The sequence below is a fragment of the Petaurus breviceps genome, unplaced genomic scaffold (assembly GCF_028583685.1).
Source record: "Petaurus breviceps papuanus isolate PSGF00001 unplaced genomic scaffold, PetGlider_PUasm1.0 183, whole genome shotgun sequence".
Taxonomy (NCBI): Eukaryota; Metazoa; Chordata; class Mammalia; order Diprotodontia; family Petauridae; genus Petaurus; species Petaurus breviceps.
In genome coordinates this window covers 2,228,539-2,241,594 of record NW_027185791.1, presented here as the reverse complement: position 1 = coordinate 2,241,594, position 13,056 = coordinate 2,228,539, and the positions used below count along the sequence as shown (strand labels likewise).

Genomic DNA, 13,056 nt, shown 5'->3' with positions numbered 1-13,056 from the left:
TATGTGAAGGGAAGCTTTATGTAATGTCTTGAAAGGTACTCTGAAAGCAGATAGTAAAAGGTTTAAAAGACAAAGTATTTTATATTTGATGTTAAAGGAAACAGAGTCACTGGGCCAGGAGAATGACATAGTCAGATTTGTGCTTAAGAAATATAATTTTGGCATCATTGTGAAATATTGATTGGGGATGGGAAGGGAGTGTAGGAAGGGATTTAAATTAGTAAACTATTTTAGTCTTTCAGTGAGAGGTGAAGCTGTTTTAGTCATCCAAATAAGAGTCAGGGTAATGAATACATAAGTACCTAGAAATCAGTTAGCCTAGAAAAGATCTATGAATTTTAGTGTACTATGAGTGCAATATGAATTCACAATACTGTAGGGCAGATGACAGCAAACATTTTCAGGGTAATTTAAGGTTTGCAAAATGCTTTATGTACAATATGCATTATTTCAATTTATTTTTACCATAAGTCTGTAAGGTAATTGCCGTAGGTAACCTCCATTTTACAGATGGTAAAATAGGGTGAGAGAAGTAAAATGACTTGCCCAACATCACTTAGCTAACAACCACCTAAGGAACAAGTAGATCAGTTCTTCCGACTCCATTTCTACACTCTACAACTACAGCATACTGCTTCAGTTAACCATGAAGGTTAATGGAATGTCAGGCTGCATTAAGAGAGACATAATGTTCAAAAAGGGAGAAGTGATAAACCTGCTATTCTCTATCCCATGGTGGAGAACCTGTGGTCTTGAGGCCACATGTGACCCTAGAGGTCCTCAAGTGAAGCCCTTTGACTGAATCCAAACATCACAGAACAAATCCCCTTAATAAAAGAATTTGTTCTATAAGACTTGGACTCAGTCAAAAGGCCACACCTAGAGGGTCGCGTGTGGTCTTGAGGCCAACAAGTTCCCCAGCCCTTCATCCTAATTACACCACATGTGGAATATTGAGGTTAATTTTGGTGGCTCTATGTTAGGAAGTATATTGGTAAACTAGAGTATGTCCAGAGCAGATCCAAGAGGATGGTGAAGGGCCCCAAACTGATGCATAAAAATCAGGGTTGAGTAAATTATTTTTAGCCTAGAAAAGAATTCAGGGTAATATTATAGATATCTAAGGATTTGGAGGACTGTCATGTGGAAGAAGTTTTAGATTTTCTCGGTTTGGCCTTCGGAGGGAAGAATTAGGGGCAACTAATCACCATGGAAATTGGAGAGACAGACTTGGGATTTACCTAAGAAAAAAAATAACCCTAACATTAGCACTCACCAATAAAATGAGCAGCCTCAGGATTTAGGCAAGCTCAATTGAGCCCTCAAAGCAAAAGGTGGCTAACCCCTTCTTGAGTGTATTGTAGGGAATATCCTTTTCTGGTATAGGTGGAATACATGGTCTCCTAGTTTGCTCACAGTGAAGATTTCTTTATTTTCTGGTAAGTTTATTAAAAAGTTAGAGCTTCAGTCTTGGTAAATATTGTGAATTAATGAAGGGGAAATACACCAAATTTTATGAAACCTTTAGCCCAGCATTGTACTAAGCAATGAAGTTTTGAAACAACACATATAAGTAACTGAGGAAGTGTTGTGGTTTGTGAAGTCACAGCTATGATGAGTGAAGCCACAGAGGAATTTGACAATTTTTTTAAGCTTGTCTCAAATCCCTAGATATCTTTGTATTTTGTGGGAAATTGATTTTTCTTTAAACTCTATAACATAGTTTTACTTTCTAATTTGTTGTTCTTTCTAGTTAAACAACTCCCCTATTCTGCAATTATTTTTCAGAATGTAGGCCTGGTACACAACAACTGTATATATCAAAGAAAGTTAGCTAGCCAAAGATTACAGGAGGAACAAGAATTGGAGGTTTTAGAATTCCTAGTTTACAAGAAACCTCCATTCTGTAAATTCAAAAGGAAGAACATGGATGAAGGAATATTTTACAAAAGAGAAATGGTTACCAGATGATGGGAGGCATTTTTTTTTCCTGCCACATTCAATAAACAGTGTCTACTGAAGGATTCCAGCTGTGTTCAGAATGAATGGTGAGAAACAAAGAAACATCTGTTTTGGATGTGGTTGTGACATATAGAAAGACTGGAGTCAGGAGTAGAGGTTAAATCATCTTCTGCATTATTTTCTAATGTCATCCAGGAAACCTAGCTTCTAGAATATTCTGAAGACATAATTTACTTTAGGGAACTTGGCCTGGAATTTAGAGAGATATTACATCCACATTTTACTGTAAGTTGTAAACTACAATTTTGAAACATAAACGGAAACACTCACCAGTCAGTGTACACACTCAGTGTAAATGTGCTCTTTCTAAAGTTGGTCTTGTGTGGTTTCACTGAAGATTTGGCTCTCTGAAATCCTGAACTCCCTGAACCTATAAAGTTGAGCTGGAATAACCCTTAAACATTAAATATAGAAGGAAGGAAAGAAAGGAAGGAAGGAAGGAAGGAAGGAAGGAAGGAAGGAAGGAAGGAAGGAAGGAAGGAAGGAAGGAAGGAAGGAAGGAAGGAAGGAAGGAAGGAGGAAATAGACAAAGAGATATAGAAGGAGGGGGGGGGTGTTCTAACATCCTCAGCTATTAGTCTGAAAAGGCTGTTTTTTTGAGATGAAACATTTAGACATAAGAGGAGACACAGATGGCAGTATTGATTCCAGGAGACTAAAGGGTAAACTTTACACAAATCTTTTCTGATTTACTTTTCCTCTATAGTAAATATTTTCATGGAGGGAAGGAAGACTTGGAAAAGAAGTAGAATTGACTGATCAGAAACACTTTGATTTTCCAGAAGACTGAAAATGGGGACAAGTTTTTTTTCATGAATAGAAATTACAAAGTCAAGAAACTTATCTGGTATTTCTAAGCCAATGTTAAATTCATCAGTATTTATTAAATACTTATAAAAATAGAAGGTCTCTACATTTCAAGGCACATTGGGCATGAAGTACACCCAGTAACTTCAAGATATGGTGTGTTTAGTTTTTTTTTTCTAAATTTCTAGAAAAAAGAAACTTTCCCCCCAGAAATTTATGCTTTCAGATATAGTTGATGTATTTCAGAAACTACTTATTTTTTCTCTTTTGTCATTTTTGCTTTTTTTAAAAAAAATGAATCTATGGGTACAGGAATAGGGAGGGTTGAATTCAGAAATGAATGTAAAGACAAAAATTACCAATAAAATATTTTTTAAATGACTGGATAAAAGTCTATTAATACATTGCTTCTTTTTGTAATGTTCTTTGTGGTTTCCTTTCAAACAGAAAGAGGAAACACAGGGCAATGATTATTTTCTCTCATTCTTTGTTTAAATATTTTCCCAAACACACACACACACACACACACACACACACACACACACTATGGTGTGTTTGTATAAGGGAGTGAGAACTGACTAGTCCCATAAGTGAAACTGATTTGTCAGGCTCCTCCCATGGTCAGAAAAGAGGTAGTGATTTCTTTCAATAGGCTCTTGGTGAATAGTATATCCCTCTGTATATGACCAATTCAAAAAGGGATTACTCTTGATCTTTCGGTGCCTTTCATCATCATAATTCCCTGTTCATGGCTTCTAATCTTCAACCATAGACCTTCCCCATCATTGTCCTTTTTAGTTCCTACTGTTTAATCACTGAATGCCATCAAAGGAAGTCATTCTAAGTCCACTATGAGTTGTTATCTAACTTCAAATGCATTAAATTCTCCCATTTCAATTATTTTATTACAGTGAGAGAATGCCTTTAAACTTCTCACAATGACTTTCCCAAGCACTGTCCTCTCATCTCAAGTCTCCATACCATGCTACAACCTTGACTCATTATATGACCTTATCTGTTATTTTTCCTGGCATATTTGAGGCCATGATATCTGAGATCCTTCTCCTTCCCATTTTTTCTTCCATACCTCAAAATGCCTTTTGATCTCTTATCTTCTCATCCTCGGTCAAATGTCCAAATAAGGTTTGTTATCTCCTTATCAAGACTAACCTTGGATTCATGCCCTTGACTGAAATTCCTATGTCCTTCAGGAGCTTGTCATACCAATCATGTTCTCAATCACACCCTGTTATTTAGTATCCTTCTCTATTACAGGATCCTTCTTAACTGCCTACAAACATGGTTTTCCATACACATGCACATATGCATAAAGATGCACACACACACAACTTACTTTATCTCTATCCATTCTTGCCTAGTCATTTTATTATTTTAAAGTTAATCAGTCAGTCGACTAGTATTTATAAAAATTGACTATGTTCCAGGCACTGTGAAATGGTCCCTGCCTTTGAGGAGTGTACAATATTACTGGGAGAGGAATCATGTACACATATAATCTCAACTCTTATAGCCCCCTCCCCTCAAAACTTTGGATGCTGTTACGGAATCTTTCAGAGGGAAAAGAATTTTTGGATAGAGGAAGTTTAACTGACATCTGGAAACTGTTTAAACTGTCATGTTTGTGAGGCGGCATTCCTGACAAAATGAATGAGCTAACTGTCAAAGAGAAAGAGCCTGAAGAATCATTTCCTGAGAATACTGAGTTTAATGCTTAGACTGAGAAGAAGATATGCTAAAGAGAATTCTTGAGAAACATTAATGGTCATCCTAAGGAAACTGAATGTGATGGCACAGAGTTTACAGACTTGAGGAGAAAACAGTGGTTACAGGTGATTGTTAAGAGGTGAATTTGGTCATGATATTTTCCCTTTGATATATTGTGGAAACATTTAAATATTTCTTTGTATTGTTTGTTTTATACTGTTCATAAACGTATTGATAATAACAGATGTTAATTGAAGTCTGTAATTGGATGGTTTGGTAGGTGAAAAAGAGATGATAGGAAGCTTTTAGGAAAAGAGTTTATCTGGTTGATTTTATTAAATGGAATGTGGTTTGAGAGTTGATTAATTAATGAAATAGACTCTACATTTCTATTAATTTACAACAAAATGTCATAATGTACTCTCAGATTTTCTGTTATCCAAGGAAGAAAATAAGGTCTCAAATCAAGTTAGAGGGGAGAGGGTAGGGATTTGGTGTAGTGCACACTACCAATACACAACAACTCATGCACATATTCAATAACCATATAGGCTACATGTAGGATAATCATATTAAAATTGACTAATATATACATATATACTGATAGTTACAAAATATATGTAAAATAAGTTTGGCATGGCTTGTACATAGGGATACAAGGAAATGGTTCATATAGAAGGTATGAACTGAGCGTTGAGGAAAACCGGGGATTCTGTGAGGTAGAGGTGAGGAGATAGTACATTCCAGGCTTTTGGGACAACCAATTTAAAAGCACAAAGACAAGAAGTGCAATACAGCCTATGAGGAACAACAATCAGTCAGTCAACAAACATTTAGTAAGCTCATACTATATGGCAGGCAGTTTGATAAGCCCTAAGGAGACAAAGAAACTAAAAAAGAGTCCATGACCTTAAGGTTCTAACTTCGCACTAGAGGATGTAGCATGTAAATAACTAGGTACATTCAAAATAGATAAAGAGTTAAGTGGAAAACAGTCTGAGAGGGTAAGGCAGTTGGAATGCCAAACAGAAAACTTTCTATTTTATCCTGGAAGTAATGGGAGCCAGTAGAACTCACTTAGTAAGGGATGATAGGATAAGACCTATACTTTAGAAAATTCACTTTGGCAGTTGAGTAGAGGATGCATTGGAGCTCGAGCCTTGATAAACACCACCCCCTCAACCTCTTCTCCCCTTATTGGAAGGTTGAAGTACAGAGTATCAAACTCCTTTCACTTCTTTGCATTATAGAGCCCAGAAACTGGACTTGGTTTACATCACTTTGCTGCTGCTGCTTTCCCTGGTTTCAGCTCCATGGAATGAAATGCCCTGTAACCTTCTGGTGTCCCCTCTCCATCCCCTCCCACTCTCATTTTTCTGCCTCTTCTGTGTGTTGTTTTCCCCCTTTAGATTATAAGTTCTTCGAGGACATAGATTGTCTGTCTTTTTATTAATCGTACCCTCAGCATAAAGCAAGTGTCTGGCACATAGTAGGTTACTAATAGTTGTTTGATTGGATTGGAATCAGGAAGATCAATTAGAAAGCTAAGATAGGAGAGATGAATTTGAGCTATGACTCTGTGTGGAGAGGAGAGGACATGTACGAGAAATGCTGTGGAGGCAGAAATGACAAGATTTAGCAATGGTTTTTAACATGTAAGGTGAATAAGAACAAGAAGCTAAGAATGACACTGAGGTTGTGTGTCTAGGTGACTAGGAGGGGGATGGTGTCATTAACAGGGGAGTTCAGAAAAGGGGAGGGATTTGGAGAAAAGACAGCACGGGAAATATAGTGTTTACATCTAAACCAGGAGGAGCCAAAACAGAGAAAGAAAAGTGTAGACCAATTTCCCTAATACATATTAAATTGAAACTTTTTTTTTTGCTTTTTTTGGAAGGAAGAAGGCAGGGCAACTGGGGTTAAGTGACTTGCCCAAGGTCACTCAGCTAGTAAGTGTTAAGTGTCTGAGGCCATATTTGAATAAAGGTTCTCCTGTTTCCAGGGCTGGTGCTCTATTCACTATACCATCTAACTGCCCCTTGAAGTGAAACTTTTAAATAAAATATTAGAAAAGAGATTATAGCAATTTATCACCAAGATAATACACAATGAACAGGTGGGATTTATGCTAGGAATGCAATGTTGGTTCAATATTAGGAAAAAATTTCAGCATAGTTGACATATCAACAAAACTAACAGAAACCATATGATTTTCTCAATAGATGCAGAAAAAGCTTTTGGCAAAATACAAACACCCATTCGTATTAAAAACACAAGAAAGAATCAGAATAAATGTGCTTTCCTTAAAATGATAAATAATATCTATCTAAAACATCAGTAAGCATTGTCTTTAATGGGAATAAGCTAGAAGTCTTCCCAGTAAGATCAGGGGTGAAGCAAGATGTCCAGTATCATCACTATTATTCAATACTGTACTAGAAATGTTAAAAGAAAAGGAAATTGAAGGAATTAGAATAGGTGACAAGCAAAAAAAAACCTATCACTCTTTGCAAATGATATGATGGTATACATAGAAAATCCTACAGAATCAACTAAAAAAGCTAGTTTAAATAATTAACAACTTTAAGAAGTCACAGAATATAAAGTAAACCTGCATAAATCATCAGCACTTCTATATATATGACCAACACAGCCCCTCAGCAAGAGATATAAAGAAAAAACATTTAAAATAGCTGTAGACAATATAAATATTTGGGAGTTCACCTGCCAAGACAAACTCAAGAATTATATGAACAAATTACAAAACACTTTTCACACAAAGAAAGCCAAATCTACACAACTGGAAGAATGTCAATTGCTCGTGGGTAGGCCAAACTAATATATAATAAAAAGCAATAACAAATCAGTCTAAACTAATTTATTCATTCAGTGCCATACTAACCAAACATGCAAAGGAAGGTGGCTTAGCTGTATATCAAGTGTGCTGTCAGGGGTAAGTATACTGAACACAAGATACCTAAAAACATCCAGTACTAGATATTCCGAATGCAGTTGCTGATGTGTGACTTTGACTAAGGACACTTTTGAATGTATACATGCTCTGGATACTTAGTTCTGGATATATGGACGGATAGATGGATTGGATGTGTGTGTGTGTGTGTGTGTGTGTGTGTGTGTGCGTGAGCATGCGCGCGCTCTGGATATACAGATTTAAGTACCATCTATATAAAGATGACCATTGAACTCATGGGAAATAATGAGATCATCAGGTGAGATATTATGTACAGGAAGGAGAACTGGGGAAAAGACTTAGAGGATATCCACAGTTAGTAAGTATAGCACAAAGGAAGAACTAATAAAGAAGACCAAGAATGAATGGTAGGACAAATGAGAGGTGAACTAAGAGAGAACAATGTCATGAAAACCTAGAGAGGAGAGAGCATCCAGGAGGAGACAGTGCAACCATGTCAAATGCTGCAAAGGTCAAGACAGGTTAGGATTGATTTGACAGTTAAGAGGAAGTTTCTATCTTTGGAGAAGGGAACTTTAATTGAATTATGAGGTCAGAAGTCTGATTGCAGAAGGTTTAGATAGAGAGAGAGGAGAAGATATGGAGGCATACTGAATACAGACTTTTCTTGAGGAGTTTAGCTAGAAAAAAAAGAGGGGAGATGATAATAAAAGACAGTGGAAATAGTATGATTAAGTGAAGATTGTAAAGTACATTGGGACCAAATTTTTTGGGACTTTAAATGTCTATTTAAATGATTCTGTAGTGATAGGGAACCACTGGAATTTATCGAATAGGTAAGTGACATAGTTCTATCTTCACATTAGGAAAATCACTTTGGCATCTACATAGAGAATAGATTGGAATGAGGAGATAATTGAATGAGGGAGAACAACTAAGAAGCCATTGAAATAGTTGAGGTGAAAGGTAATGAAGGCTTGAATTAAGGGAGTAGCCATATGACTAGAAAGAAGAGAACAGATGTGATAGATGTTATACAGATGGAAACAATAACTGAATGGATACGCAGGATAGTCAGAGATTGTGCCAGGCTTGTGAACCTGCATAATCAGAGAGGTAATGGTGGTCTTAACTGAGATAATAGAATTCTGAAAGAGGGTGGCTTTGGTATATAGGTAATGAGTACTGTTTTCAACATGTTGAGATCAAGATGTCTATAGGAAATTCTTTGCAAAGTGTCCAGTAGGCAGTTTGCAATGTGTAATAAGAAGTTTAGGAGAGACAGTAGCATGGGGCTTTACAATTCTGAGGGTTATTAGCATAAAAGTGATAATTAAACCCATGTGAGCTAATGAGGACCTAGACAGAACATTACCTTTCACTGCTAAATTTCTAGGGAAAATGGCTACATTTGCTGACTGTACTTTCTCAGCATTCATTTACTATTCAACCTTGCAAAATTTGACTTCATATCAGAAGTCTACTCTGCTAGAATTATTCTCTCAAAGTTCAACAATGACTTTTCCTCAGTCTTTGTCCTCTAACTTTTCTGAAGGATTGGACACTACCCTCTCCTCCTAGATACTCCTTTCTTCCCTTGGCTTCCACGATGTTTCCCTGTCCTGGTTCCCTTTCTACTTGTTTCCTTGTTAACTTCTTTTACTGGTTCACTTCCCTGTGAACCCTCAAGTGTAGGTATTCCTTAAAATTATTTCCTAGGCCCTCTTCTCTTTCTATACTGTCTCCCTTGGTGATGTTGTCTGTCCTCATAGGTTCAATTACTATTGACTTCTTTGTAAATGAGTCTCATATCTATGTGTCCAACCTTTTTTTCTGCCTTTAACCTGAAACCTCTATATCCAATTGCTTGATAGAAAGCTCCATTTAGATTTTCCACTGATATTTCAACATCAAGATATCCCAGAATGAATTAATCTTTTCTCCAAAACTGGCTCCTTCCATCCTTCAATATTTCTATTAAGAGCACTGCTAGTCTCCAAGCAATGCAAGTTAGTGGCTATAGCAGCATCATAGACTACCATCCCCCCCTGACTCCATCCATCCAGTTGCCAAGACCTATTAATCCTACTTCAACAACATCTATGGCATTTTTTTCTCTGCTTATACTGCCCCCACCACTGTTCAATAACTTGCCATCTCTCATCATTAATCAATAAATCTTTAGTATGTGCCAGGCACCATACTAAGCACTGAGGATACAAAAGCAGCAGAAATAATCCCTGCCTTCAAGGAGCTAACATTCTAATGAAGGAGACAACATTCAAATAAATAAGGGCATACAAGATATGGATAGAATAGTTGGAAGGTAACCTCAGAGGGATTATAAGTTCCGAACTAGTTTCTCTGCTTCAAATATCTACTCTTTGTAAGTAATCTTTCCTGTCACTGGTAAAATAATCTTCTTAATTAATAAATCCACCTATTTCCCTACCTAGCTCAAAAGAAAAAAATCAGTGAATCTCTATTGTTAAAAGGATAAAATGCAATCTTTTAATTCAGCCATCATTGAAGGGAGAATCATTGTGTAAAAGGGACCCACTTTTCTGTCCACTCCCAACACTAACCACTAATGAACTGCAAACAATTTGCAGATAAGCTCTGGGAATGGCAGCTTCCAACCCAGTCTTTAATGCCGTCAACCTGGGAAGCAACCCCCACGAAGATGTGACCTGGCACCCACTTCTGCAAGTTCTGTAGTCACTTAATTAAAACCCAGAGAAGAGACTATCAGATTTCATCAGTGAATCACCTAGCACAATACAATCTTTTTAAAAAGACATGTAAGGGTCTCCACATCTGACTTCCACATACCCTTCCTGCCTTATTTCACATTGCACACGGCAGTTGCTCAATTCATACATATGGATCGATTGGATATTTGATACCATCTCCAGTGGTCCTGATCTATATCTGGCCACTGGACCCAAATGACTCCCAGACAAAGTGAGGATTTAAATGAGGCTCCCTCACTTAAATCCAACTCACTTGCAAATCCTGGCATCATCTTCCTAATGCCATGGTCCTCTTTAAGAATGACGGGTAAAACACAACCTGTAAGTAGTCTGAGATGCCCCACTAGGGACCCATCTGGCCAGTTCCAGTTGAGTAACTAAGCTCTTCCTCTCCTTTCCTCTCTGTCTTCACATGAGACATCACGCCCTTACCTTAGGGTACTCTGTCCAAAGGAAGATACTTAGAAATCTTGAGGTTTACTGGCTAGACTTCTTTCTTAAAGACTATTCCTTAAACACTATTCACTCTGACTCTCATTGATTGACCAGAAATAGGTTCCTACCCAACCACCACTTAATGGTTAATGTTTGGATCCTGATGGCTCAAAGTGAATGTAAATAGTAATTGTTTCTATTTCAGACAAAAATCCTGAGGGACTTCATCTCCCGGCTTGATTGTTTGGTGGGGGGGAGGAATTAAAGGGGCCAACCCTTGGCTGACTTCTTGAACAGCCCTAATCATTGAATGGGTGTTGCCTCAGTCAAGGTGAGAACTTGGAAAGACCTTAGTTTAAAAAGGCCAAGGTGCCCCACTGCATCCGGGGCCATGTCCAGTTGTCCTGATCTATTTCTAGCCACTAGGCCTAGATGGCTCTGGAGGAGAAAGTGAAGCTGGTGACTTTGCACTACCCTCACTCACTTAAATCCAATCTACTTGCAAGTTGCGGTGTCATCTCTCTGATGTCATGGTCCTCTTTGAGAAGGGATGACAAACCACACAACCACAATTGATACATAGTAAAAGTTGGGATCTCCTAACAATGATATCTCCTAATTATTTACATTTATATATGGCTTTAAAGGTTACAGAGTACTTTTATCTATATTGTAGTAGATGCTAATTGAGGAGCAAGACACATCCATGAAAAGACAACTAGCAATACAAGGTACTGTATGAAGTTTTCACATGGATTAATACACATTCTGTGCAGCTCTTGAGTCCAGAAGAGAGAGAGATTGCAATTGATTTCAGTTTTTAGAAAAGGCTGCTGAGATGAAGTAGGACTTGAAGTAGGTCTTGAAGGATATTTAGACTAAAAGGGCAAAAATCTCTGGACACATAGAGCATTGACATTTCTTAAGATGGACATCTGGAAGGGGAGTCATTAGAGCTTGAGCTTGGGAGGGTGAGGGAAGAAGAGAGCAAAACATTTGGGATTAAATATTACCAAGGCCATAGTCTGAATATAAAACAGGAAAGTTTCAGAATTAAATATAAATCTAATTTGATACAATCCAGGCTCTTGGCCCTAGGAAAATAAATTTTAAAAAGCTAAAGGAGAGGTAGTGCTCCTGGAGGAAAAAAAACAAAACAGTCCATTAAATGATCAAAGAACAGTCATGCCATCATCAAGAAAAAGAAGAGAAATTGTTATGATCATTTTTTCTAGGCTTTGGTTACAAATTGCTTGGCATATGGAGCACATTAAACCTTTTTTTTCCCTTCACAGAGAAAGAACATGAATGTCACTAATCAATGCAATGCCTCCTTGGAATTTCCTGTAAATTTTATGGGAACCTCACTACAGCAGGCCTCACTAACTTCACCTGCCTGGGGTTAATTTGTGAAGGGACAATCCTGTGCTCTGTGTGCCGCGTAAGTGGAGACATGACTCCTGATTTTGCTGAGAGAACAAAGTCAAGAAGATGGAAGAACTGAAAAGGAACTTATTTCAGTTTGTAGGAGATACTGTAAGAGAAAAGAGAGACAGACAGACAGAGACAGAGAAAGAGACTGATAGAAAAAAAAACCCATAGTCTCAGGGCTGCAGACATATAGGAAAGCTAGACCACATTGTGTCCCTTGACCTCCAGCACTAGCAGCTCTTGAGATTACTGAGAGAACTGCACTTCAATGAGATCGTTCTTTTTTTCTGGTTCTATATGCTTTCATAATCCTAATCAGTATAATTTCTTTGTTTCTGTTTGCTGCTTTCTTTGATAAAAATGTTTACTAGCTATTCACAATGCATGATGGTCTTTTGTGGACTAGCATTTGGTGGGTTAGCTCACTCTATAAGGCTATTACAATAGTTCAAGATGGAGATGATGAGGACCACCATCAGGGTGTGAGATTACATGAGTAGAGAGAGAGGTATATGAAAGAGAATATTGTAAAGGAAGAAATGACCAGATTGAGTATATGGATTGAGTTTGAGAGGGGAGTTGAGGATGGCACTGAGGTTGTGAACCTGGGTGGAGTGCAGTACCTGCAGTAAAAATAGTAACCTTCAGAATAGGATAGAGCTTGGGGGGATGATAAGGAGCTCTGTTTCTGATGATATGTTGAGTTTGAGATGCCTATGGAAATTCAGTTCTAAATGTCCAAAAGGCAGGTAGTGATGCCAGAATGGAGCTCAGGAGAGATGTTAGTGCTGGGTATATAGGTCTGGGAATCATCTGCATACGGATGATAATTGAACATATCGAACCTGATGAAATCACCAATGGGAGACATCTGAGTGATGCACAATGACAAAGGAGGGTAGGGTATGGGGAAATGGTGCTGTAGGAGACTTTAGGATGGATGAATAAGTT

General features: G+C 37.7%; 1 long non-coding RNA gene across 1 annotated transcript; it reads left to right on the top strand.

Moving 5' to 3' along the window:
- The first annotated feature begins 4,316 nt into the window (after positions 1 to 4,316).
- On the top strand, positions 4,317 to 12,484 carry LOC138160953 (uncharacterized). Its single transcript, XR_011168221.1, has 2 exons — positions 4,317 to 4,679; positions 11,970 to 12,484. It is a non-coding gene; the product is annotated as an uncharacterized lncRNA (long non-coding RNA).
- Positions 12,485 to 13,056: the final 572 nt, after the last annotated feature.